At 34.2% G+C, this 26,471-nt stretch overlaps 3 long non-coding RNA genes across 8 annotated transcripts in view; 1 reads left to right on the forward strand and 2 right to left on the reverse strand.

Annotated features, from left to right (window-relative positions):
- Window positions 583-8,683, forward strand: LOC110263532. Of its 6 annotated transcripts, none has more exons than XR_002349336.1 (13): window positions 583-960; window positions 1,113-1,159; window positions 1,802-2,040; window positions 2,672-2,802; window positions 2,889-2,946; window positions 3,151-3,249; window positions 3,529-3,606; window positions 3,843-4,029; window positions 4,253-4,483; window positions 4,707-4,977; window positions 5,069-5,123; window positions 5,211-5,338; window positions 8,625-8,683. It is a non-coding gene; the product is annotated as an uncharacterized LOC110263532 (long non-coding RNA). The 6 variants fall into 6 exon arrangements; XR_002349335.1 differs by having other exon boundaries at window positions 3,843-3,990; XR_002349339.1 differs by lacking the exon at window positions 3,529-3,606 and having other exon boundaries at window positions 3,843-3,990.
- Window positions 11,231-11,467, reverse strand: LOC110263534. The gene is made up of 2 exons (XR_002349342.1): window positions 11,447-11,467; window positions 11,231-11,319 (listed from the first exon to the last, which is right to left on the reverse strand). It is a non-coding gene; the product is annotated as an uncharacterized LOC110263534 (long non-coding RNA).
- The window catches only part of LOC110263533, a 12,620-nt gene continuing 3,569 nt past the window's right edge, over window positions 17,421-26,471 (reverse strand). The window contains exons 2-3 of the long non-coding RNA XR_002349341.1: window positions 17,562-17,603; window positions 17,421-17,461 (exon numbers count right to left, since the gene is read on the reverse strand). This is a non-coding gene — a long non-coding RNA (uncharacterized LOC110263533). The remainder of the gene's footprint in view (window positions 17,462-17,561; window positions 17,604-26,471) is intronic.

Consider the following 26,471-nt stretch of genomic DNA (forward strand, 5'->3'; position numbering starts at 1 on the left):
TACTAGGTATCTTTATACCCGAAAATATTTTCCTAAGGATAGATAGCTAGATAGATAGATAGATAGATAGATATAACTATTTAAAATTTTAATGTTAAAGATTGAAGCTTGACGTACAATGGAACCTACGGATAGCTAGATTTTAACTTAGATATTCATATAAATACATACATATTCAACCATTGACTATTTAACATCATGACTAGCACAATACTTTACTTGAGTTGTCGTACTATATTATTAGGTAGGTTCTTATCTTTGTACTTGAAAATTTTGGCCCTAAAATATATAGAAGTCTGTTGTCTCCCTAAAGTTTCTAAAATAAATTTCATCCTCAAGCATTTAGATATACTATATACATAGAGAAAAACATTCATTAAATTATTATCAAACAGATTATTGTCATACATATTCTGATTATATACAGACACTTACTACAAAAAAATTAATTTAAAATGACATTTATATTACTACGGTTTTAAAGAACTGTCATAATTAATTTGAATAAAATGGCGGTTTTGGGGGATTTTGGCGGTTTTGAACTGCCATTATCTGTGTCTATTATTTAAAAAAGCCTAAAACTCTGTTTGAACCCTAAAATTGCACACTGAAATGAAAACATCGCTGCCAGCCACTACTATGTTAGAGGAAGGACAAAAATGAGGCCACTGATGTGTTAGAGGAAGGTCGAAAACAACATTGCCACTGTGATCTGCTCTGGCGATGATATGCTCCAGCAACGATCTGCTCCAACGATGATATGCTCCAGTGATGATCTTCTCAGATGTGTTCTCCTTCGATTAGAATCTCCTTTCCATCGAGATTCTGTGTTGTGAACCGAAACATTCCTTCTTATCTCCTCTAGTGACGATCTCAGTCGGCGATGTTCTCCTCTGGCGGCGCGTTCTCCTCTGGCTACAATCTCGGCAGTGTTCTCCTACTTCATTAAGCTACAAAGCTGTGGGTTTTTTCTCATTTTTGTTGATAACAAAGTCTCTCTTAATTTTTTATTCTTTTACGTCTATATTATGCATTTACCATGATTTATTTTTGTTTATTGACTTCTGTAGCTGCTATATGTGAATTTAGATTAAGATCTGTTCGTTTTGCAGCTACACAAGTTTTGTTGATTGAGGAAGTGACATAGAAAGCAGAGAAGGTATATAAGATAATAAATTAAGATAATCTTGTTTATTGTTGATTCATTTGATTGAGGAAAATCTTGTGATTCTTGTTAGGATTAAGATAATGAATTACTAAACTGTCAATTTTGTTGTGAAATCAGAATAATCAATTTTGCTACAATTATAACAAGATATAAGATACAAATACTTATATATGATTTTTTTGTTCTGATTTTGTAGAATTGCTTCTGATTTTTTTCTTTTTTCTTTGTTTAAATATACTCAATGCTCTATGGAGATATTTTTTTTAAATATACTTATGCGCTATTGAAATACAAATATATCCTCATCGAACTGAAGTTAAAACATTAAAATAGAATGTTAACATAAGAGACAATGTGTTAGGCATAATATTAGGAGAATATACTAGTTGTTTTCTTAATAGACCAACTGCCTCTATCTATAATAATGTATATATTCTTGTATCCGAATGAAATAAATAAGAGAAGATAGTTTATAATAATATATGATTGAAGAAAAAAAGTGCATGGATCTACAATTCTACACCCTAAAGCAACTTAACTGCCATTGTATGAGGTCCTTTATATGAAATTTCTTTCCTCTTCATCATTGTTGTCCATTTCCCATTCTAACAATTTAATCGGTTCTAATTGTAGCATTAAAGAATGTGGTAAGCTAGAGTGTTTACCAGAACAGGGTTTCAAAGGCTTATCTTCACTTTGAAATTTGTCAATTAATTACTATAAGCATTTGGGATCCTTGCTTCATGATGTTCGGCACTTAACTTCACTTCAATTTTTATCTATTAAATACTGTCCATCGATGAGAAATCGGTGTGAGAAAAGAACAGGGGAGGATTGGCACAAGATAGCACACGTTTCCCATGTATATTGTGGTAATCATTATATCTATTTATTGTATTCTTAGTTTATACGTTGCTTATTCATTATTTTCTTTCCTTTTAATTTCGTTGTGTGTTTGCATAACCATGGTTTTAATATTTTGTATTGAATTTTATATTCATTTGTAGTGCTCTTTCAAATTACAAAACCCAAAAAAAAAAATCTTGTATTTGTTTTTTTTTTCAGGATATGAAAAGGATATAAAACTCACTACAAGTTCTCTGTTGGAATTTTTAAGTCATTAGTTTAAAATATGCACGATATGAAATTCTTTTGCTTCTCCCTCATCTTTTTATGTGCCAATAAGGACAAAATGTAGTTCATTATTTTCTTTGAGTCTCTATTGCAATTGTGTTGTTTTGTTCCGATCCAGTTCTGTTATATGAAGAAAAAGCTTCTAGGATTATTGGGGCATCAATATCATCTAAGTGCTATTATTGTGTTTTAAGACTTCTTTGATTTATGAATGAAAGCTACTTGGATGAGATTTTGTCTGACTTATACAATCATTAAATGCTTAAATAAGATTTTGGTACTTATAAAATCGTTGATAAAGTTTGATTTTATAATTTGATAGAAGCATAATTGTATAGACTGAATTTCAGCGCTATACCTAATTTTCAGGGTGTATCTTCTGGATATTGTTCCTCATCCACATTGTAGTTAGGGAGAAACAAGATTCTATTTCAGTATTTGGTCACTTACAGCAAACTTTAGAGCCTCAACTATAGAACTTTTATATTGTGAAGATTTTGGTGAGATCTTTGTCAAGTTACTTCGTTAGACCTAGTTTCTTTTGAAAATGATTTTCTAACTCTAATGCCTTTCCACTTATTTTTAGATTATGGCCCCTTCCAAAAAATTCAAAAGTGTAAATAAGAGGTTTCTTAACTCATAAGGTGAATGTTTCATAATTTTGGAAATAACTTCTTTTCTTACACATGTATGGAATTAAAATAAGGGAAAGAATTTCTCCCATTATTACTTATTGTTCATTTTGTTTGATCCCTTTGACCAAAATTAAAAAAGTTTGGTGTAATCGGTTGTGCAATATGAATTTTATTTTGATCTTTATAATTGTTTCAAATTTTGATGATATGCAGAAGAGAAGATTGGCTGACATGTTAGGGCTACAATGGAGCAAGCAGGAACTTGAGCATTTCTATAAAGCTTACCGTAAATATGGAAAAGACTGGATGAAGGTTAGTTATATTTTTTAGTCATACATTATGGTTAAAAGTTGACTCTCATCATCAGGTTTTTTATCTGTTATGAGTGTCCATGTATCTAGAAAATACTATTGCTTAAACCTCATTGCCATGGATGACAAAAAATATACTACTTAAGGTGTTGTTTTTGTATCATTTAGTATACACCATGATTGTTGTCATTTGGTTAAGGGTTACATTTCTAGTAGAATGGATATTAGTAAGAGATGCCTATTGTTCGTAAAACATGTTATTCTTTATGTTTATTTTTAGGCATACTTATCTCTTCTAGAGGGCACTGCTTCTGTTGTTGGACTTATAGCAATGATGATAGATCATTATAGTGTACTGGTAAGAATAAATTTAAACTTTTGGTACATTTTTTTAACATTTATATTAACATTTCTATTTTTGCTACATTACTGTCTAATTGCAAGTTATTTTCCGATCCATCTGTGATATTAAAGATTCCCCTCCTAATTAAGAGTGCTACATTCTTTTGGTTTGAATTAGTATTACAATTTGTGATAGAACCAATTTATCGAAATTTGGTTATAAGAAATAAAAATGTGTAATTTCATTGTCAGGGAGGAAGTGACAGTGAATAGGAGAGCAATGAAGATGCAAAAGTATCCAAAAGGTCTCAAAAATGTTTGCAAAGAAAACAAATGAATGACCATAAAACATTAGAAGGACCCTTTTTAGATCATTCTCAATCACAATCTGTTGCATCAGGTGATGGTTCTTTATTGCTGTTGAAGACTAGGAATTTTGGTGGGTTAATTTGTCAAACACATGCCAATGTTATTTTCTCTTTGTTGTATTTTAATTTACATATGCTTCTTTTTTAAAATAAAAGACATTAATTGTTGCTTTAAGGGATTATTGTTACTCATTTTTGGAGGGTTTTTTCTATTTTTTTTAAAATATATCTAGACGTCTCTTGAATAAAATCTATGATAATCTTACCATTTTATTTTCTGTGAGATTGTTTCAGGGCTTACTTCTTATACTGTCAAAAAACGAACTCCTTGAGTACCTATTTCACATTCCATTGGTAAAGATAATGCAGAAACGTTATTTTCATCTGCTAGACAGGGGCACAAACAAATGGTTGTTACTAATGATGTTACGCATAAGATTGCATTAGCATTGGCCGAGGCTTCACAAAGAAGTGGCTCCTCAAAAATTCCTGTATCTCCAAACAAGATAGCAGCGCCATCGCCTAGTAAGATTCTTGAACCATAATTATTTGCTCCTTCACTAATCCATAAATACAAACTTTAATTTGGATTTGGTAGTTGTAAACCCCGTTAAATTAGTAAATAATTAGTCAATAAATTAGTTTTCAATAAAGAAGATTAGAAATGTGAATATTATATCAAATTAGGATAGAGCTCATCGAAATGAGAATTTTGACACTAATTTCGAAGAAAACGGTCCAAAATTAGACCGAATGGACCGAACCGATTGAACCAGGCTCAAACCGGACCCATGGGCCCAACCAGTTCAGCATTTAAATGAGCCTAAAGCTCATTTCCTTCACTAAACACAACAGAAACAGCAACGCACCATGGGAGAAGAGAAAGAAGAAATTCCCCAAAAACCCTTATGGTGATTCAAAATGCCGTAACTCCTCCGTCCGAGCTCCGATCGCCGCACCATTTGCGGCCACGCGACCACAGCGTTGAGCTCTACGTTTCTACTAGAACAATTTCATAGGTAACCTGCTTATTCACCCTCAGCCTCTTCTTCCCCAATTTTTGGAAAATTAAGTGAAGATATTGAATTTCTTTACTCTTTGAGGTTTTAGGATCCAATTAGCTTGAGAAAAATATTCACTCTTACTTATGTGAAGCTTAGGTAAGGTGAGGATATAATAATTCTATCTAAATATTCTGAATTTGTGTTTTGGGAATTAAATTGGGTATATATGTGTTATGAATGTGTATTAGGTTGTGAATAAATAATTGGAGCTTGAAATTGTGAATACCGGAACTTGAAGGAAGCTATTTCATTGAGGTTTGGGGGCTGTGATTGGTTTTAATAAATTACCTTGATCATTACGAGGAAATCGGCTAAGGTATGATTTAGGTTTCTTGCATTTAATATGTAATGTTCTGTGAAAACTTAGGCTAGATGACCGTAGGATATGTTTGGCTTGGTGTTGGTTGATTGATTGATGGTTTGGAGAAATATTGATTTGAGGTATATTTGTTGTGGTGGTTGTTGTGATGATAAGGAAGGCCATATTGTGTTATAAACCTAGGTTTTGTAAACTATGGTTCTTGGTTGGTTTTGGTTGATGAATTTGAATACTGTAAGTGTATTATTGTTAACTTGAGGTAGGTTTATTGTGTTGATTGTTAAAATAATGAGAAAGGGGTATATTGTATTGAAGAATGCAGGTTAGAGGTGAAAGGAATGGAATTATTGAATGAAAATGAGGTTTGGAATTGTTTGCAAAACTTTGGTTTTGGACTGAACTTCAGCAGGCTATAACTTGGCTTCCGGAACCCCAAATTGATTTCAACTTATTTTAAATGAAAATTGGGTTTGTGATGTTTATGCCGTTCGAAGAACGGAAAAAAACGATTTAAAACGATTGAGTTATGCTCGTCGGAAATTTTGGTGTGAAATATGTAATGTTGCAGGTGAGATTTCCATGATTGTGCAGCTCTCTGGTTGATCCTTTTTTTTAGGAACGTATGTCCACGCGTACGCGTGGCATGGATTTTTGGTGATGCATACGCGACTCGTTGATGGGTAGAAAAATGCCGGTTAAGAATTTCCAAAAATTATTTTCTAAAATGGCGTTGCAAGCACAGTCTTAACCGACGAGATTCCCACTATCAATTTAGAAGTGTGTCATAATTAAAAATAAATAACCAAGAGTAGAATCCCGGGTCGTTTCCCAAAGAGTTGACACAATGATGTAAATTATTGGTCATGAATTTTTTGAATATTTTTTAAGTTTGAGAACGGAAAAATAAATGGCTATGAATTAAAGCACTTAATAATAAAAAAAGATGTTATGTATTTAATAAAAAGGTCTTGGCTAGAAGTGAAAATTGGAGTTCCTATCCTTGTTGATTTTTTCCAAGTATAATAATAAAAGTTCATTGCTTCTACTTAGTTATCCTCTAACTAATGAAGGAAAGTCAAGTGGGTAACACTAACTCTGATTCACAAGTCCTAGTCACTTCCTAGGGAAGGACTAGAGTTAGTGAAAATGAGTTAGCCAGCAATTTCCAATTACAAATTGATACTTGAGTATTACAACTCAAGGGTTTCCAATTAATCAACTCCCAAGCCAAGTTGGAATATCTACTCCATTAACATGAATGCCATTTTCACAAACATGTAAAAGGAGTAAATAAGAGACATGATAATTATAGTAAATTAATAAAATCAAAATTGGCACTGACAATTAATTAAAAAGGATTAAACAAGCAATAGAATTAAATATAAAAATATTTCATTGTATTAATAAATTCAAAAGTAACAAAATCCAAACATGAATTCAAGTAACTAAATGGAAAAACAAAGGAGTAGAAGTAATAGAAAGGCAAACTATGACGATAATAACTCCGCTTGAAGGTAGTAGCAGCTCTCTCAAGATCCAAACTGAAGATGAAATTAGAATGCTAAGAACCCTAGGAGAAGTAGTGTTTCCCTCTCTAGAATTCAAAAACTAAACAAAAACTAAAATGAACATGAAAGTATGTTTAGTCTTAGCTACACCCCTGCCTCTAGTCTGCGTTTTTGGGCTTGAAACTGGGTCCAAACTAGCCTAAAAATCTCCCCCAGCGAGTTTTGATAAGTGCAGCACGTGACGCTCTGTCACGCGTACGCGTCGCTGGACTTTTGCGCTTGTCACGCGTACGCGTCGCTGTAAGATGCGCCAATTCACACGCACGCGTCAGCCATGCGTGCGCATCGCTCCTCGCTTCTAATATCTCTAGTTTCTTGTGTTCCTTCCACTTTAACATGTTTTCTTTTCATCCTTTAAGCCATTCATGCCTTGTAAATCTGAAAATACTTCACAAACACATCACGGTATCGAATGGTAATAAAGGAGAATTAAAAATTAACAATTTAAAGGCCTAGGAAACAAGTTTTCAATCATATCACAAAATTAGGAAGGGAATGAAAAAAATGCAATTTCAATGAATAAATGTCAGATTAGTTGACACAAACCCACTCAATTTAGTCCAAAATATATCAAAAAATAGTGGTGCATCACTGGTCCCATGCATACGCGTAAGGAGCTAACAAGCATGTCCACGCGCACGCGTGATCCACGCGCACGCGCGACATGAAGTTTTCACCTACACATATGCATGACAAAAGGACGCGCGCGCAAGCTGCACCTTTACACTCCCACGCGTACGCGTGAGCCACGCGTACGCGTGTCCCCTATTTCAGCAAACATGGTTTTTAGAATTTTAAACCGCACTTCAAGCTTCTAAACCTCTATTTTTCATTCCTTTAGTCATTAATAATAGTATTAAACCTGATGATCAGATGAAGATAGGAAATGGGGATAACTTGGAGATGATGTAAAGCTAAAAAGTGATGAACTGATTATGAAATGTTACGGATGATCATGTATGATACTTGGCTTGATAATCAAATGAGTGATCATGTATAATACTTGACTTGAATGGTTAAATGATCTAAGATACGAGATTCCCTGGATAAAGTACCGTGGCTTGCCACCACATGTACCAGGTTGAAAACTCGATACTCCATTGACCCTACTACGTAAGGGTGACCGGGCACTTATAAATTTCCGGGAATGGTACCCCCATTGAGCGATTATATATATATATATATATATATATGAGAAAAAGCTATGCATAGACTCATGGGGATGTACGTCGGGGGACAGTCCAATGGTTTAGCAAACCGGACTTGTTGGGTTGGTTGTATAACCGACAGATAAGCTCATTAGCCATAGGACAGGCATGCATCATGTGCATATTACTTGAATTACTTTTTTGTGCTCTAACTGGGTTTGCCTAAGTGCATTTACTACATTAAGTGTATACCTGCTACCTGTAGTACGTGTAACCTTCTTGTGCTTGCCTTTATTTGTTTATTTGTCTGTGAAATGCTAACGGAGATGGAGGTATGGGAGAATGGCAGTGCGGGACTTAGATTTAAAATTAAGTTAAGTTAAGTTTAGATACTCTTTGTAAACCACCTTTTATGGCTTCTGTTTAATACTTTAAGCTCTATAATCTGAGTGTCGGCGTTCTAGGATTGCCTTTGGCATTCCCAGGACCTTATATATTATGTATATGGCACCTTTACCATACTGAGAACCTCTAGTTCTCACCCCATACTATGTTGTTGTTTTTCAGATGCAGGTCGAGAGGCGTCTCATTAGGCGTCTGGACTCCTGAAGCGAAGTTGTTACTGGGTTATTTTGTTGTACAGTGATGTATATATGTGTACTTAGCTTTCTCTCCGCATAACTTGTTCTTTTTTATTCTCTTAGAGGTTTATGGAGAGACAGGATTTTGTTTATGTATATTTGGGTTTTGGATATGTATGTATATATGTGTAAATATTCTCCGGCCAGCCTTGGCTTCGCGGGCTGAGTTAGTAACTTGTTATTCTGTATCTTTGGTACTCTATTCCCACTTTTATTAACTTATGTTCGATAGTTATAGTTTTTTTTAACACGCAAATTAACTCGTTTTTTGAGCGTTGCGCTTTTATTTCGCGACTTTTATTTCATCTACTCTTCAAGGCTCCTTGTATATTATAACCTTTCTGCTATTATATGTATACATTATGTTTTTGAGGTCGTAATACCACACCACCTCTGTTTTACGGCTTAAGCATAAAGCTCAGTGTGGTAGGGTGTTACAATAGTAGTGTAGAGGACCTTTCAAGTTACCATTTAGCCTAACATACCTAAATTCAACACAAATACAAACAAATAGAAATAGTGTTCTTTACATGTACTAACCAATAAATGCTTTTTGGAAAATTAGGAATGTTTTAATTGCTAGCATAATTAATATATAGTATTATAGCACTATTATTTTGTCTTCAAAAGTGGAAAGAAGCAATTTCAATACTTTTTGTGGCTATTTTCTTCATTTTTTTTATACTTTTGAACTTTTTTCATCTTGTTTATCTTCATTAAATTGAAAGCACTATTGATTTGTTGTTTATTTATGCATTTGTATGAATAAGTAAAATTTATATTTTTTTATTGTGCTCATAAATTATATTTTTGTTGTAGGGATTGGATCAAGAGAGTGAGATTTTATCGCCAAAGAAATTAGGAAGTAGGTCTTCTAGAGCGGGCAACAAGAAAACATGATCTTGCATGATAAAGATTTTATGTATTAAGGACCATATGTTAAGACATGTTATTGAAAAATGTTATCTTTGATACTTTATTTTTGAATTTTGACTTTAAATAATTTTTTATGACCATGTATGAATTAAAAATCAAGTTATGATGTTTGATTTAAGGTTATGTCTTTTGGTTATTATGAGATTTTAATGTTTGAGTTCCAAAAATGCCATTTCAAATAGAAAAAAATTATTTTAATGCAATCAAAATGGCAATTTCAGCGGCCATTTTAAAAGAGTAAAAAACTAACAAGTGGTAAAAAAGGTGGTTTCAATCCCACACTACAAGAAATTACCAGAATAGCGACCGATTTAGTGACTAATTTTCCTTGAGAATCGGTCGCTAAAGCCTTAGCGACCAATTTAGCGACCGATTTGGGTGGTCACTAAAACCTTAGTCGCTAATAAGAAAAATAGCGACCGACTTCGGTCGCTAACATTAGTGACCGATTTCTGAACATGGCCACCCAACCTTACCAAAAATTTTCGGTCGCTAAATCGGTCGCTAAAAGAATCAGTCCCTAATTGGTGACCGAAGTTTCCGTCACTAAATCAGTCTCTGAGTAAATCGGTCGCTAAATGGAGACCAACTTTTCATTCACTAAATCGGTCGCTAATTTTCGACCGGTATTTCAGTCACAAAATCAGTCACTAAGTGGGAACCTGTATTTTAGCAACCAACATTTCAGTCGCTAAATCGGTCGCTAATTAGCAACCAAGCATTTTAGTGACCAAATTTCCATGGCTGATCCTAATTTTTAATTATCAATTTTTTACTAATTTTTTACATCTAGGCTATTAAATATTGAAAAATCATCAACACAAAACCTACATCTTAACACATAAACAGCCAACCCATAACAAATATATCTCAAGTAACAAAACATACTCAAACAATCACCAAAATAACTCATCAATTCAATATCATAGACAATAACAATAATAAGTATGTTCACCATTTAAAATCTATTAACTAACTAGCATTTAAAATCTATTAACTAATTAGCATCACAATTACATCATTTAAAATATATTAACTAACTAGCATCACAACTACAATGAAATAATCACTCTTCAGACGTACGTTCACCATCTTCATCCTCTCCTATATTTGTTTCTCTACCTTCTAGTTGAGGAATCGAAATTTTAAAATTAAGCTTGTTCATCATTTGTTGAAGTATACGGTTATTGAGTTCAAGTCCTTTTTCTGTCTTTTCCAACCTAATTTTCAAGTCATTGTTCTCTTCTTGCATTTTCTTTATTATTTCTTCATGTTCTGACCTTCGCAACCAATCAGATAACTAAGAACTGGAGCCACGATTACTAGGTCTTTTCTCAACTACAGTGGATTCTATTCGAAGTCCATAATTTTTTTCTTTTTTAATTCCGGCTATTTCACACTACACATCCAGATATAATTAGCACAAAAGATGTATTCAGTTACATACATGTAAATGAAGGAGCTAAAACGTTGCACACTTGATAGATATAGTATTACATGTGTGTCTACCTTAATTGTTAAAATCGACCTATCTCTAACATCTACACACGGGAGTAAAACAAAATAAAATAAGAAATCATTGGTAGTATATATTCATATCCATAACTTAGACTGATAGAAGTACTAGTACAAAGCAATAAGCATGACAGTTTTAGGACAAAGAAACATCCGTTACTGGGTCCAACCTTCAAGAAAGTCAACAAATTTACAGGTCGTCCATGAAGAACATTACTAATTAACTCTTGTTTAAATAATTATAATGGATGGCATTAGCAGCTATAAAGGAAAGATAAAAATAGGGCTGGTTCTCACCGGGATCCTGTATGGGTATTTTGTTAGGAAATTATTTTAATTTCCTAATTTGTTTGTGAGCAATACATATATTAATTATAATCACAAATTATGCTATTTCAAATTAAACGATTTATATAATGATGATCTCATTTATTGTTATAAATGTTAATGAATAAGTCATTATTATTTTTGATTTGGAATTAAATGAGAATAAAACTAGATATTCTCTTTTGTTCTTTAGATAATTATCTTTTTTGGATTTTAGATATATTATCTTTTGGGCTTTAGATACTATTTTATTTGGGTTTTAGGGTTTAATGGGTGCCATGCTCAAATATAAATAGACCTTCAGGATTTCGGTCCCCAAAATACCAAAGCCGCCTTTGTTGTTCTTTCCCCATCAAAAGAGTTGCAGTTTAGCCGCCTAGGAATAAATTTCTTATCGAAAGAACCACAAGATCCAAATTCTTCCATAAATTTCTTACTCTTATAAGTAAAGGTACGCTTCCGCATTATGTTATATTTTTTGTGATTCAATATAGATGATCTGGGTTAATAAAATTAATTTATTTCAATAAGTGGTATCAGAGCCATCCATAATTTAGTCATAAAAAATATTTGATTTTATTTTATTGGATCAATATATACATATGCGTTGTTTACATTATATATAAAATTGTTGCACACTTAATAAAATTGTTCCTGATTGTGTGTGCATCAATACGTATATATGCTTTATATATGAAACGTATTCCTCCCATACCATTATAGTAATGGATTTATTCTGGAACATTAGCACAAAGTATTATTATAATTGTCTCGTTTTTAATCATGTGTGCCATTAATTTGGTATAAAATTAATGGATTATCTTTTTGAAATATAAGGATTATTATACCCACTAATTTTTTAAAGATTGATTTTAATTTTAACGGATCAAAAATTGTTGGTACATGAGTTATAATCATATTTGTTTTTTCTATCTGAAAAGACACTATTAAAATTTAATTTCTTTTAGAATTTAAGTATTTTTTATTGTTACATAAGAAAACTAGTAACAATAAGGATTATTGTACCCATTAATTTTATAAAGATTTGGTTTTGGAATAAAGTGATTGAACATTATGCTACCAAAGTAGCCTCTTTTGTAAAAATTGATTTATTCAAAACATAAGGAATATGGTGTTATGTAATTTATGCAAATATTGGTCGGCCCAAAGGAAGGTCTATATTTGGCCGAATTACATACACATATTGATAGTAAATACATGTTTGGGTAACAAATTAAGAATAAAGTAATACTTATTATTTATGCGGACAATAATCGGCCCAAAGAAAGTTTATTGTTTAGCCAAATAATAAGCATTGCACACTTTTGTTTATTTTCTATTAATTATGCGGTCAATAATCGGCCCAAAGGAAGGTTATTGGTTGGCCAATTAATAGAAAATATATGCGGTAATAATTAGGTTGCGAAGTTTAAGTCTCCATGCGCGCATTAAGTCGGTCCAAAGAAAGGCTTCATGTGTGACAGGAATTTTGACAATATTTGATTACTGCAATGAGAGTATCACTTACAGTTAATTTTTCTATCCAAAGATTGAAAATTAATGTTGTTCTAGATATCTCAATATGGATTTTTTCCCCATTATTTAACTAATGTTTATTGCATGTTTATTTGTTCTAATCCAAAAACTATGGCTTTAGCTACCAATATTTCTGCACAAATTAGCAGTATTCCTAGGCTGAATGGTTCAAACTTTAAAGTTTGGAAGGATACCGTGGAGATTGTCCTCGGTTGTATGGATTTTGATATAGCTCTTCGAGAGGAGAAACCCACTTCCACTTCGGAAAATCTCAATGAGGTTAAAATAGAGAAGTGGGAGAGATCCAATCGAATGAGCATTATGATCATGAAACGCTCAATTCTTGAGGCATTTCGGGGCTCAATTACTGAGGATAAAAATGCCAAACAGTTCCTAAAGGATGTTGAGAAATTCTTTACTAAGAATGAAAAGACGGAAGCAAGTAGTCTTTTGAGCAAACTTGTCTCCATGAGGTATAAAGGTAAAGGGAACATAAGAGAGTATATTATGGAAATGTCTCATCTTGCTTCAAAATTGAAAGCACTAAAGTTAGAGTTGTCTGAAGATTTACTCGTGCATTTCATTTTGATTTCCCTTCCTGCACACTTTGGGAAATTCAAAGTGAGTTATAATACTCTGAAGGACACTTGGTCCTTAAATGAGCTTATATCTCACTGTGTGTAAGAAGAAGAGAGGCTACAGCAAGATAAGACTGAAAGTGCTCACATGGCTTCATCTTCTCAGTATAAAAGAAAGCGTGATACTACTGCGGATGTGCCTTCTCAGCAGAAAAAGACTAAGAAACAAGATCAAGTTTCAACTTGTTTCTTCTGTAAGAAGGTGGGACACATGAAGAAGGATTGTACCAAATATGCCACCTGGCGTATAAAGAATGATATAATTTTTACTTTCGTTTGTTCTAAGGCTAGTTTAAGTTATGCACCTGTTGATACTTGGTGGGTAAATTCTGCTGCTACTACTCATGTAAGTGTTACTATGCAGGGTTGCCTGTGGAGCCAACCGCCAAATGATGCCGAAAGATACATCTATGTGGCAGACGGCAATATAGTTGCAGTCGAAACTATATGAACCTTTAGATTATATTCCACGAGTGGATTTTACTTGGATTTATTAGAGATATTTTATGTACCGTCATTTAGGCGAAATTTGGTTTCTGTTTTTCGTTTGGACAAATCAAGTTATTTTTGTTCGTTCGGAGACAATAAAGCCAGTCTCTTCTATAATTCAAATAATATTTGCTCTGGTCATTTGGTGGATAATCTATATAGGCTTGACTTAAATTCCTATAATAATGAAATACTGCAAACGAGTACAAAACAAAAACTAAATGAGAATTCGGCATCATTATGGCACAAATGCCTAGGTCACATCTCTAAACAGAGAATTCAGAAGCTCGTGTCGGATGGAATTCTTGGACCCTAAATTTGGCGGACTTTGAAGTCTGTATTGAGTGCATAAAGGGGAAAACGACAAACGAAAGGAAATTAGGTGCCGAGAGAGCTAAAGATGTCTTAGAACTGATACATATCGATATATGTGGCCCATTCCCTACTGTCTTTTGGAATGGACAACGGTACTTTATTACGTTCATAGATGATTACTCTCGTTATGGGTATCTATATTTAATTCATGAAAAGTTCCAAGCCTTGGATGTTTTCAAGTCTTTCAAAGCTGAAGTTGAACTTCAACTTGGAAAGAAAATTAATGCTGTCAAATCTGATCGTGGTGGTGAATACTACGGAAGATATGACGGTTCAGGTGAATAATGTCCCAGGCCTTTTGCTCTTTTCTTAGAGGAGTGTGATATTGTTCCGCAATACACCATGCCAGGCAAACCTAGCATGAATGGTGTTGCAGAGCGAAGGAACCGAACTCTTAAGAACATAGTGAGAAGTATGATTAGTCATTCTTCCTTGCTTGAATCACTCTGGGGAGAAGACTTAAAGACCGCAGTGTACATCCTTAATAAGGTGCCAAACAAAGCAGTTAACAAAACCCCATATGAAATTTGGACTGGGAAAAGGCCCAATATAAAGTATCTGCATATTTGGGGATGTCCAGCTGAAGTGTGACCTTATAGGCCACATGAAAGAAAATTGGATTCAAGGACAATTAGTTGCTACTTTGTTGGTTACGCTGAGTGCTCACGGGGGTACAAGTTTTACAATCCTGCATCAAGGTCTATTTTTGAAACGGAAAATGCGAGATTTCTTGAGGATGTTGAGTTTGGGGGGGGGGGGGGGGGGAAGGAAATATTAGGAATGTTGCTTTTGATGAGGATTCTGTAATTGGTAATGATCAGGTCCTTGTGCCTATTGTTGTTTAAGATATAGTTACAATACAAAAGCAAAATGAGAATCCTCCTCAACTCCAACTCATACAGCAAGCTCGACAACCTCAAGAAGTGTCATTAAGAAAATCCAATAGAGAAAGGAGAAAATCCATCTATGATCTCAAACAAGCTTCTAGTCAATGGTATCACAAGTTCATCAAGTCATTACCTCATGGTTTTGAGGTAAATATCATAGATGAGTGTGTATACCGCAAGTTCAGTGGGAGTAAATACATCTTTTTGGTCTTACATGTTGATGACATTCTACTTTCCAGTAACGATATAGGCTTGTTGCATGAAACTAAGAAATTTCTATTGAACAAATTCGAAATGAAAGATCTTGGTGATGCCTCTTTTGTATTAGGAATCGAGATACTAAGAGATCACTCTCAAGGTATTCTTGGATGATCACAAAAGAACTATATCGAAAAGATTTTAAGTAGACATGGCATGGAAAGATGTAGACCAATAGATACACCCATAACTAAAGGAGACAAGTTCAGTCTCAAGCAATGCCCTAAAATGATCTTGAGAAGACAACAATGCATGATAAACCTTATGCATCAGCACTAGGGAGCTTAATGTATACTCAAGTCTGCACACGTCCCGATATATCATTTATGGTGGGAGTGTTGGGTAAATACTTGAGCAATCCGGACATGGATTATTGGATAGCTGTTAAACGCGTAATGCGTTATCTAAAGAGAACAAACGATTACATGCTTATTTATCGGAGATCAGAAAATTTTGGAGATCATTAGGTACTCTGATTCCAATTTCATGGCATATGGTTGCGAAACTTTGTCACTGAGCTTCATATAGTAGATGACATTGAAAGGCCATTAAGGATATTTTGTGACAATAAGTCAGCAGTACTGTACTCCAATAACAATAAGATTTTGACAAAATCGAATTATATAGACATCAAGCTCTTAGTTGTCAAGGAGAAAGGTTAAGAAAACAGATTTCCATAGGACATATAGGAACAAAGTATATGCTAGCAGACCCATGAACCAAGGGATTGATCCCTAAAGTCTTTCATGAGCATATTGCTCGGATGGGTATCAATATTTGTGATACCTTGGTTTAGTGGGAGTTTATTTTATGCTATATATCCTATAACAGATATTGAATTATTTTTCTGCAGAATTAAGTTAATGCTTTGTTTCATGTTATGTGAAATGTTCATTTTACAATATTTGTATTGTGTTTGATCTCAATAAAGTTGGACCAGCTGGAAATAGACATGCATGAGATCACTTGGCATGTAATTTTCATATTACTCATCCAAATTTGATCTATGTCGTTTAGTATATTAGGATGGTGATTGGCGTAGTTTAGTCACGGCAATTAATGTGATAAAAGCTACGGTAGTTCCATATCTAATGTATGAGACAGACTAGATTGTTAAAGTAATGAGAGAAATAGCATTCAAATGCGCGCATAAAGTTTATAAGATGTGATTATGTCAAGAAATAATATATGTATAGCCCAAGTGGGAGATTGTTAGGAAATTATTTTGATTTGCTAATTTGTTTGTGGGCAATACATATATTAATTATAATCACAAATTATGTTATTTCAAATTAAATGACTTATATAATGATGATCTCATTTATTGTTATAAATGCTAATGAATAAGTCATTATTACTTTTGATTTGGAATTAAATGAGAATAAAACCGGATATTATCTTTTGTTCCTTAGATAATTATCTTTTTTGGATATTAGATATATTATCTTTTGGGCTTTAGATACTATTTTATTTGGGCTTTAGGGTTTAATGGGTGCCATGCTCAAATATAAATAGACTTTCAGGGTTTCGGTCCCCAATATATCAAAGCCGCCTTTGTTGCTCTTTCCCCATCAAAAGAGTTGCAGTTTAGCCGCCTAGAAATACAGAAAGCTTTGGTTGAGGAAGATCGAAAGAATCACAAGATCCAAATTCTTCCATCAATTTCTGATTCTTATAAGTAAAGGTACACTTTCGCATTAAGTTATATTTTTGGTGATTTAATATGGATGATCTGAGTTAATGAAATTAATTTATTCCAACATATTTCTCCCTAATCCTTGTGGCCTCTGCTCTTCTCTTCTCTGCAAATAAAAATGGATCATTCATTTGTATATTACTACCAACAATCAAGCTTTACACAAAAGATCAAAAAGAAATTATATAGATAATAAGAGTATATACCAAGATCATGCTCTTGTTTGAAGTAGCTCTTTGCCATTCCTCCTGAAATTAACATTAGCTAAATTCAAATAAAAGACTAAGATTGCCCAAAAGGAACAGAGCAAATAATTACAGATAAGAATAAGACGACTCCCCTAGTTTCAACAAAAAGAAGCGGTGTTTTCATTTGAAAAGGATGATACCGGCTATTTAATTGAGGCCGGGCATTTGTATTTAGAAAAATATAATAATAAAGTCAGCTATAGTATTAGTAGATAAGTATTCATTATTGTAATAACTAATAAGCATTTAAGCATATGTATACATATAAAATTTTAAATAAATAAGAGTTGCAAAAAATAGAGAATCAAATGCACTCAAAAAACAGTTGCAACAGTTTCAATTTCAACTTTCAATTACTTAGGCAATTTATAAAAATAGTATATAAATAAATAAGAGTTGCAAAAAATAGAGAATCAAATGCACTCAAAAAACAGTTGCAACAGTTTCAATTTCAACTTTCAATTACTTAGGCAATTTATAAAAATAGTATAAATTTATGGCAATTTAATTAACTTTGCGTATAAAAGATATCAAGCAATTATCACAAGAAGCTTATAAATAACACATGCAATGTACTAACAGTTTTATATTTAATGTTTTTTATATATTTAATGTCCAAATTCCAGAGGTAAGATCATTTACGTTAATAGCAGCAAAATATCGAAGAGAACGCAAAAAAATAAAGAAGGTAAAAAACTTCATTATTATCCAAATCAAAGGAACAAAAAAAATTATTCTCGAAACTTGCAAGCACTGATAAAAAATGCACACCATTCTACAGAAGAAAATGGTCATTCAAAAGATTAAATTAATGAAACTTTCTGACAGTTCTACTACAGAGCTTAGACAACAAATCATACATACACAATTTGTCCACAACAATTCACTCTCTGATTAAAAGAATTGTAGAAACAGAATCATAAATAAAATGGCACAAGTGAGAAGAAAAAAAAAACTTTGCATTTGTATCAAGACAAGACTAAAGGATCAAGAACTTGACTTCTTGACAAAATTGTCATTTGCAACTTTGGAAAGACCATAGGATGAACGATGAATACAAAAAGAATTTGTATGAGAAATTTAATAAATGGAATAAGAACCTGCTCTACAATGTTGGCTTCCACTTTAGCTCACTTTTAAAGTGTTATTCTAGCTAAATATATGAAATACACTTGAAATTCAAGAACTCACATGATTTTCAAAAAACCTGAGCTAATAAGCTTAATATTGCTGGCAGGATCCATGAACATCAAGCATTAGCAAAGGAAGAACAACCATTTTGTCCTAATACACATTACTTTCTTCTTTCTACATATCAAGTTATCATTTAAAATTTTTTGATCCAGCAGGTAAAATGGAACTCCAGAGAAAAGGATAAAATAATTACTGAAGGTTGTGGTAGGCTTAGAGAAGGGGGTTGAATCTATGCCTTCCTTTTAAGTTGCTGTTATTATCCTTTTAAAACAAACTTTCAATTCTGATTCTGTTTGTACTCAGTAGCAGAAATTTATGAGACAATTTATTTTTGTCTCATGAATATCAGAAAACAGAACACAGCAGAGAAGAGAAAGGCTAACACCAGCATGTATCCTGGTTCGGTTGCCTTGTGCCATGCAACCTACGTCCAGTCTCCTCCACAACTATGGAAGAATTTCACTACAGTTAACAGTATTACATACACCAATTTCACAGGATTGACCCAATCCTCTCACACTCAAGTTCTAACCTAACTTGACATTGGCTAAGCTAATACCTAACTATTCACTCTTAGTGCTAACCCAACTAAGAAAGGGATACCTTACAGGTACAAGATACAAGACATAAACATACCTAAAGAAATCAGAAAATAACTCTAGGCTTTTCTCTCAAGTGTATCACTCAGCCTTTTTTCACTCATGGCTTTTACTTGAGCTTTCTAACAATGCCTTTTCTCACAAGAAATTACAGAAAGATAAACTTAGAAAAGTACATTACAATCAGTAAAACATGAAGGAGATTGACTTCATCAGCAGCCTCTTTGCTATGTGCAAAACCAGATTCGCAAACCTCAGATGCAGTTCTTCAGTATTGGCCGAATGCTTCTTTGAAAGAAAGCATTATTCAAGTAGAGGAACTTCTTAACAGAACACTGTTCTCACTCTCTGGTTTTCTCTCCTTACTTTCTGAATGAACATCAAGCTTCTTTTATCTCCTTGCATGTTGCTGGGTTCTTCTTTCAAGGTCAACACCTTGAGCCTTGAGCTTCACCAACCCACAGAATCACTTTTTCTCATTAAACCTTAGAGTAGAAACTTGGCTTCTGATTTCCTCACCTTGATCGAAAGCCATATAGCAGCAACCATAGAAATCTTCCAATGGTCAACTTGATCTGAGCCCTTGAAAACCAACTTGGTCCCCAAGTCTTGTTCAAGACCGTAGATACACAGCAGAGAAGAACAGAAATCCTCTTTTCCTTGTATCCTATTTCGGATATAGTAGAGAGTTGGGAAGAAGAGATGAAGATTTGATGCATGCAAGAGGAAATGGGTTACCTTTAACCTAAGCTTGATTGGGTTTGAACTGGGTGATTTGATATTTGCCTTTCAAGCTTAATCCTTCTCTCTCTTGCTTCTTTGGTGACTAGCTTGGTGAAGAAGCTCTCTCTCTCTCTCTCTCTCTTTCTTACTTTTCTGAAACTCTAATTTGACTAAGACAAAAGAAATATGAACGTTGCTTTTGGTTAAGCAAAAGAGAGGGATTTGCTTTTCTGAAACCAGATCGGGCTTGGATCGGGTATTGATATGCTTGGCCCGATTTGATTTCTTTGACTTCTTTCTTTGCTTTTCCTTGGGCTCTTAATTTTGCTTTCAGCCCAACATTTTGTTGATTGCTTTTTGTTCCATTTGGGCTATTGAAATTTGGCCTGCAACAATAAACAATTAGTAATAAGTAAATATAATTAATCAACACTAATTATTTATTTTGCCCAAAAATAATGTTTGTCATCACTAATTAATTTAGTTAATTTCTTAACTCAACAATCTCTCCCTTGATGACAAACATGATTTAAGAAATAATCAAAAGGGACTGAGTTTGAGTAAGGTTTAGAAACTCCCTTTGAATGATGTTGCTTGCTGATGTGTTGCTCCCCCTTTTCTTTTCAACAGTAGCTCCCCTTGAATTTATGCTCTTTCCTTTTTGTTCCTATTTTTCTTTGATCTTAAAGAGAGCACAATAAAGAGCTAAAATACATTTATCTTGGCTAAGGGATATCAGATAAGCAACATCACATAATCAGCCCAACATCAAGCTAATATCATCAGCAAAATGATTCAGCATTTGAAATCAAGTATTAATGCAGCAAAGAATATTCAGCATGCAAACTCAAGTATTAATGCAGCAAAAATCCCAAAAGAAGTACTAGGATCTATTATCCTATTGCTATTACTCCCCCTTTTGTCATCAAGGGTGGATAATAAACAAGATCAACAAAAAAACAAAGTCTTGTATCCTGCAGAAAAGAGTTAGCCCATAGTGCAAAGTACTGACTAAACTACCAAGGGTGCAGCAATATCTAGAGTTATTACAGTCATCCAAAATGAAACAGTTCAAAAGTAGCTAAAGAAACAGAATTCATGAGACAAAAAGAGAGCAGCAGCAGCAGTTTTTATGAGACAAATCCTAGGCATCAGAACTATTTCCCTCCGAAGTAGCTTCCTCTTAAACATCGGTGGCAATGTCTTCATCATTTTGTAGGTTATCAATGAAGGTCATGAGCACAGCCACCCTATCCCTTGATTTCTTCAGGAAATTCTCATGTTTGCTAGCTAGCTTCCTTTGTTCCTTGCTCACGGCAATCATGTGATTTGATTGGGAAACAAACTCTTGAGCGACATCCTTGACCACATTCAGCAGAGCTGATTTCTTTCCAGTGGAAATGGAAGTACAGAAGGAGAGTCATCTGGAATGAACTCTTCATCATCATCATCTAGAACCACTCTCTCAGATCTAGTTGGTCCTTTTTGCTGTTTCACTGAACCACCCTCTTTTAGGTATGAATGTCTATTTTCATAATCCTCATTTGACAGGTCAACACCAAAATTTTCAAATATGCAAGTTAAAAACATGCCATAAGGTAGTGCTTTATCTTTTACACTTCTAACAGAATCAAACATGTATCTAGCCATCAAGTAGGCAAAAGAGATTTCTGTTTTAGTGATTAGGGCATACAAAACAAGTGTGTCAGTGTAAGAAACCGTTTGATATGAACTACTTTGAGGAATCAAGATGTGGTTGACAATACGGTGCAACTGAGCACGTTCATATCCTAGGGCTTTATGAGTGGGTGTGATGCCATCAATTAAGGAAACATGTTCACAAATGTGAGCCAAAGCATCATGGTAAGAGATACCAACTCCATCATCCCACTTTACAGATGTATAAGCACACGACCCAACATCAGTGTACTTCAAAGAGTCACTGATAGTTTCACTATTCAAAATAATGTCTTTGCCCTTAACATAAGAATGCACACTTCCTTCATGGAAAGTCATGTTTGCATAAAATTCTTTGACTAACTGAGGATATACAGGTTTTTTGATTTTGAAAAGGTGATTCCAGTCTAAAAATTCCAAATTTTCAACAAAAGGAAAATCTTTCTTTTTCAAATCAGGTAAATCTGCAAGAAAGGAGGGACATGGAGTACGATACTGAATAACTCCCTCATAAAAATCATGGTTCATGGCAGATTTGAAACGATGGGGGTTATAGTCTGAGTGAGATGTCATGTAGTGTGATTTGTGAGCAAAAGGATCAATGTCTGGTTCTCTAACAGATTTGAGAGGGTGATGAGAGTTACCTCTTTGTGAGCGGACAGGAACAGACCTTGACTTAGGTTTTGCTGTCTCAGAAACAGGTTCTTCAACAGCAGGACGCTTACCCTTGGATGATCCAGGTTTCGAAGAGCTTGGTTTGGATGGCGTTGCCTTAGGTGGTGGCGTCGGCTTGGCAGGGGCAGGGTATCGTGGTGTAGTCTTGGTTCGCGCCATGGGAGCAGTGCGAGGAGGAGAGGTAGGAGGAGATGGTGAAAGTGTGAAGGTTCGGTCTTGGGAGCGAGTGGAGGGCTTGGATGGAAGTTTATACACCTTTTCACGAGGAGGCTTGTGTGTTATAGTTTTCTTCCTCATTTGGTAGTTATTTGGTTTAAGAAGAAAAAGAGTAATGAGGGTAGTGGTGAGAACCGAAGGGATAGAGAAGGAGTTATGGAGGGAAGAGAGGGAGTGTTGGTAACCGTACCCAAGAGAAAATTTCCAAAACCATGCAACTGCATCACCGTTTGAAAAGACTTGAAAAGATATGACCTCATAAAAGAAAGATTTGATTTGATTTTCAAAACAAGGAAATTTAATTTTAAATATTCGAAATCCAAAAAAATAAATTGAAAATCCCCCTTTTTTTTGACAAAAAAAATTAAAATAAAACTAAAAAAAACAATCAAACACACAGGCCAACAAAAAATTTTCCAACCAAAAATTGTAACATTCATATTTAGGCCCAGAGATGGTTTGACTTAAGGAAACACATTTGGACCACTCATGATCTGAATTTTGAAGTTGGCCCAGATTGAGTTTCACTTGAAGCAAGCCCAGAACACGCTGATTTGAAGGAAACGTTCATCACCTGCCCAGAATTGTCTCATACCTGTTTATGAGACAAAAAGCTCCAGCAAATACATCAGCATTTTTCAAATAAAGAATCATAACTCAAAATTCCTAGACAAGTCCTAAGCATGCAGAATCTATCCTCAACTAGTGGTTTTGTGAATATATCTGCTAATTGCTCCTCTGATTTAACAAATTGAATACTAATATCCTCCTTTTGGACATGTTCTCTTATTGAGTGAAATTTCACTTCAATATGCTTAGTCCTAGAGTGCAAAACTAGATTTTTAGAAATATTAATGGCACTCATATTATCACACATCAAGGGAATATTTTCAGCATTTAATTTGTAATCGGCAAGCTGTGTTTTTAACCATAAAAGCTGAGAACAACAAGAAGAAGCAGCTATATACTCAGCCTCTGCAGTGGATAAAGCCACAGTTGGCTGTGTCTTACTTGACCAAACATTCAAGGACTTCCCAAGGAAGCAACATAAGCCTGAAGTGCTCCTTCTATCAACTCTATCACCAGCAAAATCTGCATCACAATAACCAACTGCAGAAAAATCATCAATCTTAGGATACCAAAGACCAAAATTGGATGTGCCATGAATATATCTAATGATCCTTTTAACTGCAGAAAGATGAGACTCTTTAGGTTTGGATTGAAACCTAGAACACAATCCAACACTTTGCACTATATCAAGCCTAGAGGAAGTTAAATACATAAGAGAGCCAATCATTCCTCTGTACCTAGTCTCATCAACATCTTTCTCAGTTTCTCCCTTATCTAATTTAGAACTAGGATGCATGAGAGTTCCCATGGGTTTGGCATTTTCCACACCAAATTTCTTAACTAATTCCTTGGCATACTTTTCTTGATGAATGAAAATACCTTTTTCAATTTGTTTAATTTACAGCCCAAGGAAGAAATTAAGTTCACCCATCATACTCATGTCAAATTCACTTGTCATGAGTTTTCCAAATTCAGAACAAAATGATTCATTGGCTGATCCAAAAATAATGTCATCAACATATATTTGGACTAGAATAAAAGAATCATTAGAGTTCTTGATGAATAGAGTTGTGTCAGTGGTGTCTCTTTGAAAACTATTTTTCAAAAGAAAAGAACTAAGTCTCTCATACCAAGCTCTAGGAGCTTGTCTTAAACCATAGAGAGCTTTAGATAATTTGAAAACATGATCAAAATGCTCTTTATTTTCAAAACCAGGAGGCTGCTCCACATACACTTCTCTATCTATCACTCCATTCAAAAATGCATATTTCACATCCATTTGATATAATTTAAAACCACAATGTGCAGCATAAGCTAAGAGAAGTCTTATGGCTTCCATTCGGGCAACAAGGGCAAAGGATTCATCAAAGTCTATTCCATCTTCTTGGTCATATCCTTGTGCCACTAGCCTTGCCTTGTTTCTTGCAATGCTACCATCTTCTCCCAACTTGTTCCGAAAAATCCACTTGGTGCCGGTCACTTTCTTTTCACTTGGCCTTGGAACCAAAGTCCATACTTGGTTCTTTTCAAACTCAAGAAGCTCATCTTCCATAGCTTTAACCCAAGAAGGGTCATTGAGTGCTTTCTTGACGTTTTGAGGCTCAATTTGTGAAAGAAGGGCAATGTTTGATCCTTCATTTGCCTTTCTAGTGGAAGACCTTGTTCGCACTCCATGAGAGACGTCCCCAATGACAAATTCCTCAGGATAATTCTTCAAGAATCTCCATTCACGAGGTCTGGTGGACTTGGATGCAGATTGAGATACCAAGGGATTCTGAGTGCTACTGGCTTCAGGATTTCCTTCAGATTCATGAGACAAAATAGAATTGTCTCTGGAATTTTCAGCAGTTGCAGTTTCTGGTTCAGTTTGACCAGAATGATCTTTCTCTTGATTTTGCATAGTTTCAGCTTCCTTTTGAGCTTGATTTCCTGCATCACAATCTTCCAAAATACTTTGTACCAAGTTAGTATCACAGAATGTAACATGTATGGACTCTTCAATAATTCTAGCATATTGATGATAAACCCTATATGCTTTACTGGTTGTGAAATATCCTACAAACAAACACTCATAAGCCTTTGGATCAAATTTTTCCAAATTTTCTTTGTTATTTAAAACAAAACATTTGCATCCAAAGATGTGTAAGTAATCTAATTTTGGTGGGTAGCCTTTCCAAAGTTCATAAGGGGTTTTCTTAAAAAATTTCCTTATGATTGTTCTATTTAAAATGTGGCAAGCTGTGTTAACCGCTTCAGCCCAAATGAATTTTGGAACATTACTCTCACAAAGCATAGCTCTTGTCATCTCTTGTATGCTTCTATTTCTTCTTTCCACAACACCATTTTGTTGTGGTGTTCTTGGACAAGAGAAGTTGTGAGATATTCCAAGTTCCTCACAAAAGGATTCAAACAAATTATTTTCAAATTCAGTTCCATGATCACTTCTTATAGAAGAGATTTTCAAATCCTTTTCATTTTGAATTTTCTTGCAAAAAGGTTCAAAAACCGAAAAGGCTTCATTTTTGTGTGCAAGAAATAAAACCCAACAAAACCTAGTATAGTCATCCACAATCACTAAACCATAATGTTTACCTCCTAGGCTTTGAGTTCTTGTTGGACCAAATAAATCAATGTGTAGCAACTCAAGTGGTCTTTTAGTAGAGATGTTTTCTTTTGGTTCAAAAGAACTTTTTGTTTGTTTTTTCATTTGGCAAGCATCACAAGTGATATCTTTGTCAAACTTTATCAAAGGAAGACCTCTTACTAATTCTTTCTTTACAAGTTTGTTTATTTGAAACATACTTGCATGGCCCAATCTCTTGTGCCATAACCACTTTTCAGATTCTTTAGAATGAAGACAAGCTACATTTTGATCATTTAGTTCATCAAGAGTAAGTCCATACATATTATTGAAACGCTTGGCAACAAACATCACTTCATTTGTTTTTTCAGTAACAACACAGCATTCAAATCTTTTGAAAATCACTAAATATCCTAAATCACACAGCTGACTTATACTCAAAAGATTGTGCTTCAAACCACATACCCAAAGTACATCATCAATGAAAGTAGATTGCTCATTACCTACTTTTCCAACAGCAATGATTTTACCTTTACCATCATCTCCAAAGGTCACAAAATCTCCATCATACTTGTTTAGTTTGATGAAGTAGGTTGACCTTCCAGTCATGTGCCTTGAACATCCACTATCCAT

Source organism: Arachis ipaensis, chromosome B06 (assembly GCF_000816755.2).
Source record: "Arachis ipaensis cultivar K30076 chromosome B06, Araip1.1, whole genome shotgun sequence".
In the NCBI taxonomy this organism is placed as follows: domain Eukaryota; kingdom Viridiplantae; phylum Streptophyta; class Magnoliopsida; order Fabales; family Fabaceae; genus Arachis; species Arachis ipaensis.